General features: G+C 39.3%; 1 long non-coding RNA gene across 1 annotated transcript; it reads left to right on the forward strand.

The window, feature by feature from the left end:
* Positions 1-845: 845 nt before the first annotated feature.
* LOC110868863 lies at positions 846-3356 on the forward strand. Its single transcript, XR_002552843.2, has 2 exons — positions 846-1054; positions 3013-3356. It is a non-coding gene; the product is annotated as an uncharacterized LOC110868863 (long non-coding RNA).
* The last annotated feature ends 1514 nt before the right edge of the window (positions 3357-4870 follow it).

Below are 4870 nucleotides of genomic sequence, written 5' to 3' on the forward strand. Positions count from 1 at the left end.
AAAATTACGCTTTTGCCATCGGTTTAAAAACTCACTTTTAGTTTTATTCCCAGTTTAAAATTACGTTTTCGCCATCCGTTTAAATTACATTTTGGCCCCAAGTTCAAAATTTGCTCAAAATAAAATTATAATTTTCCCCTAGCGTAAAATTACGCTTTTGCCCTCGGTTCAAAAACTCACTTTTAATTTTGGTCCGAGTTTAAAATTACGATTTCGCCCTCTGTTTAAAATTACGTTTTTGCCCCAAGTTCAAAATTTGCCTGACAATTCCCTATTGGACCAGCCTATTTTTAATTTAATTTTATTCCCAGTTTAAAATTACGCTTTCGTCCTTTGTTTAAAATTACGTTTTTACCCCCAGCTAAAAATAAATTTATAATTTTGACGCTAGCTTAAAATTACCCGCTGTTGGTTCAAAAACTCACTTTTAATTTTATTCACAGTTTAAAATTACGGTTTCGCCCTCCGTTTAAAATTACGGTTTTGCCCCAAGCTCAAAATAAAATGTTGTTTTCCCTCTAGCTCAAAATTACGATTTTGCCCTCAGCTCAAAATTACACTTTTGCCCACAGTTCAAAATGAAATTATGTTTCTCCCCTGGCTCAAATATGATTTTAAAATTATGATTTCGCCTTCAATTTAAAATATAATTACGATTTTGCCCTCTGTACAGACATACATGTTATGAGAAAAAATATTCGGCTTATTGCCCCGCAACACGGACGGGCAAAAACTAGCTCATATTATCTATCTATCTTAAAACACAAAGTCGGTGGGCTCGACTTTGTGTTTTGCACCCTACGTTCTTTCTCTTTTGTACTTTCATCTCCACAGTTGTAGCGAAGTATAGTTGAGTGACAATGGGGGTGCTGTAACCCTAGATCTCCATGTTTCTCTGCGCTGCTTCATCTTTCCGATTTATTTTCATTGTTACCCCAATCAAAATCTGCAGACATGTTGCTTTCTCGGGTAATCATCAATTATTATCAATCCATGTCCGACGATTCAAGATCCGACGGCCGCTCTGTTGCTCGACCAATCGATGCGCGCTTAGGTAACGAAACACCCTTCAATTACTCTTCCTATTGAATTGTTTCTACGAATTGATGCTTACAAGCGCTTTGTATGAGTTCAGTTTTCCCCAAAAAAACACCCTAATATGAAAAATCCCTTTTCAGACCAGACGACAACCCTAAAATTGAGGTCGTCATATTGAAGCTTTGTTGTTTTGATCGTTGCGGCTAGGGGTGCAAACGAGCCGAGCTACTCGCGACCTACTCGAGCTTGGCTCGAAAAAAAGCTCGAACGAGCCGAGCTTAAACGAGCTCGAGCTCGAGCCCGAGCCTAAAAACAAGCTCGTTTAGTAAACGAGCCCGAGCCCGAGCTTTGCTTATCGAGCTCGAGCCGGCTCGCGAGCCTAATCGAGCTTTCTATTTATATATTTTTTATTAATATATTAAACATATATTTATATAATAATAATTACCATTTATATAAATATAAAAAATAACTAAATTATATGTATAATAATAATTATAATTAATATAAATTAATAAAAAAAATACTAAACGAGTCGAGCCCGAGCCGAGCTCGAGCTTGAAAAATTACCTTCGAGCCGAGCTCGAGCTTCAGAAATAAAACTCGAATCGAGCCGAGCTCGAGCTCGAGCTTTCATATGTTAAACGAGCTCGAGCTCGAGCCTGGTCGAGCTCGGGCTCGGCTCGGCTCGGCTCGTTTGCACCCCTAGTTGCGGCGCTCAAAACTTCATTTCATCTTTGATTCTTAACTATGCATCAAGATCGCCTCACGACCTCTACTACCATCGGTGTTCATATTTCCCACCAACATAGGTATTTTTTTGTTCGACTTGTGACTTTACTTGCCTGACTACGTGCTTCTTGATTTGCTCTTCTTTTATTTCATTTGTGTCGCTCTTGGTCATCAGTTGATTAAGACTATAGCCACTATATTGGTTGAGACTTACTTGAACTTCACCGCAGGAAAGAAGAAATGTGTATTAAATTAATTCCAAATCATTAAAAGGGGTCCACTGAATCGCATAACCTGAAAGACAATAGATAACTCAGTCTTGTAGTAACATGTTAATTCATCAGAAAAATGGAATTGAAATTAACATGTGCTTTGTTAGATCTGTTTCCACTATGCAACGGAAGATGGTGGGATTGTGATGCCATTGGTTTTGGTTGTCTCTTCTTCATTTTGGGTTAAATTTGTTTAGGGAAATAGGCTGCTTAGTGACTACGTTTATGTCATACGATAATATTTGCTTCACATGTCATTTTATTCGATTTTTGTTAGTACTAGGTTTTTTTTTTCGAACCTCTTTCAAAATGTATGTTTACCCCTTTACTCTTTTTACCGCCGTTGGATATTTATTGCAATGTTATTTTTAATTGTCATGTTATTTGTTTAGTTAGGGTGCTTGCCTTAATAAGCTTTTTGTCGTAACTAAATTCACGTCATTTTTTTCTTTTGCACGAAACATTTTTTTCTTTCAATTTTCGGGTCCCTTTACGGGAGTTTCTTCATAAGGTTATTTTCAACGTTTGCCTTTTGATGGATTCCGACATAAGTTTAAAAAAAAAAACCAAATTCGTATATCAATGATCCAATTTTTTTTAATAAACTGATTTAGAAGCATGAAGCGCTGAAAATACTCTCTACAGACTTTTGACCCAACCCATTCATTCCATTTCAACAAACTTTACTTTTCTTTTATCCAATTATCAATCAGATTATCGGAGACCAACTAAAATGGAATTACTAACCTTTGCTTACAGTTGACATATATACACACTTTGCTATTGTTATGCATGTGTTTATCTTATTGTGAATTCGCATGAGAAACATGTGTGCTGCAGATCAGATCTGCAATTTTATTTTAATTATGTAAAAACTATTACCATAATAAAAAAGAAGAAACCATTTCTTCATTTCGTTTTCTCAGTTTTAAAAAAATAAGTAACTTTTTTGTTTGTCTAATGAGAATAGGCGACCCGTCCACACTGAAAACAAGAAAAAACTTGTGAGGTCTTGGGAAAGGCAAGCCAATGAAGCTATAAAATGTAGTTAATTTCAGGCAAGACCCCACTATATTAGGTACTTTTGTATTGAGAATGTCACTTTCAAGCATCTTAAAGCGAGTAAGATGTCACTTTGAAGCTCCCATTTTTAACAGTATGAGCATCACTTCATATGTAGATAGATCTTTGTTATTTGGCATGTATAGTGCATGTACACAAACTTATATTTCATATGCTTTAGACAGCTTCAATGGAGATCACTATAAAAGCACATATGCATACATGCATAATGTAGAGGCACTTTTGTAGCAATTTCCATAGTTTTGCTTGAACGACACCTATTGGTTTCCATATGATGCAGTCCTTATAACAGATTAGTCCCCGACGCATCGCGTGGGTTGTAAAACCCTAGTATATGTATTAATTTGTAACATAACCGAGAAACAGTACGTTGACGGTAACGGCGTTTGGAAAACTCAAGACCCACATTGCAGCCGACACCTCTCATCCTCTGCCTCCTCTCTCGAGCTCCGGCAACCGGTGCCGTATTTCCGGCGACGGACCGGCTAGCTCCGGTTTCTTCTTCGGCCGCACACCAACCTCCAACCTCCTGTCCTTCTCCTACCCCCTCACACCGCCCACACAACACCCCCCCTTCTCGGGTAAACGATCGGCCACCACCCTCGGGTGGTGGCGCACGACGACAAGAATACGGCAGCAAGGGATGGAACGAGATGAGAGAGAGATCGGCGAGAGAAAGGGGAGGCCGACAACCTCCCCCGTGGCGGCGCAAAGGCCGACAGGCGGTGAATCCTCCTCCGGCGACCCAGATTTCGGCAATCGACGGCTGGGGTGCGGGAATTCCGCATCAGATTTAGATGCACAAGGTTTCCGGTGGAATTCCGGCGACAAAGCGGCGTTGACACGCTGGTACGGGGTGGTTTCGACGACTGACGACAAGGATTTAGTAAGTTTCTTTCATTTTCTTTTCTCTCGGGTAAACTTGTCAGCTTTACAAGTGCTAACCTAGCTTCCCCTGCATTTTGGTTTTGTTGGTGTTGGCGCGGGTGGCTGACAACGGCGGTGACCGGAGGTCGACGACGACATATAACTGCCGGAATTTAACGGCAGTGATAGTGGTGGCTATTGTTAGGGTGTTTGGTTCAATACGGTTCCTGCGCGGATTCGTTCCGGTTCGGGTCAAGCGGGTCAGGTCAAAAGTGATCGATCAACACATTTCGGTTTATGTTCGGGTCAGACACAGTCAACGCGAACAACTTTCGTTCAACTTCAGTCAACAAAAGTAAACAGTCAAACTGCGGGTCAACAGCAGTCAACGTCGGTCAAAGCCAGACCCGGTAAAAATTTAAACGAAGCGAATTTTAATTTCGTTCTTTCTACATATTACACTTTACGCGAATCGAGCTCAGATACTTTTAGCGAATATTTATGTTTTATTTTGGCATAATGTATGAAATATACAAACACTCACAGATAGTAAGCTGTTTAGCCAGCCAGGGTGTTTGGATGTGCATTTTCAAAGTGATTATTGTTGTAACATGAATAATCATATTCAAAAAGTAAGCTATTTAGAGTAAATAAACACTTTGCCAACTGTCTCAAAAATCAGGTTCTTTTATGTCTTTCACCGGTTGTACTTCAATCAAGTAAAGGGATCTAAAAATCACATCTTTATTTACTAGAAACATGAAACTTGTAAGTAATTTCAACATATTGTTGCGTTTTGAAATTATCGACACTGTAGTTGTCGGGTTCGTCCAAAAACAGAGGAAACTTTGTCCATTTTTCGTTAAAAACCCGTACTA

Source organism: Helianthus annuus, chromosome 7 (assembly GCF_002127325.2).
Source record: "Helianthus annuus cultivar XRQ/B chromosome 7, HanXRQr2.0-SUNRISE, whole genome shotgun sequence".
Classification (NCBI taxonomy): Eukaryota; Viridiplantae; Streptophyta; class Magnoliopsida; order Asterales; family Asteraceae; genus Helianthus; species Helianthus annuus.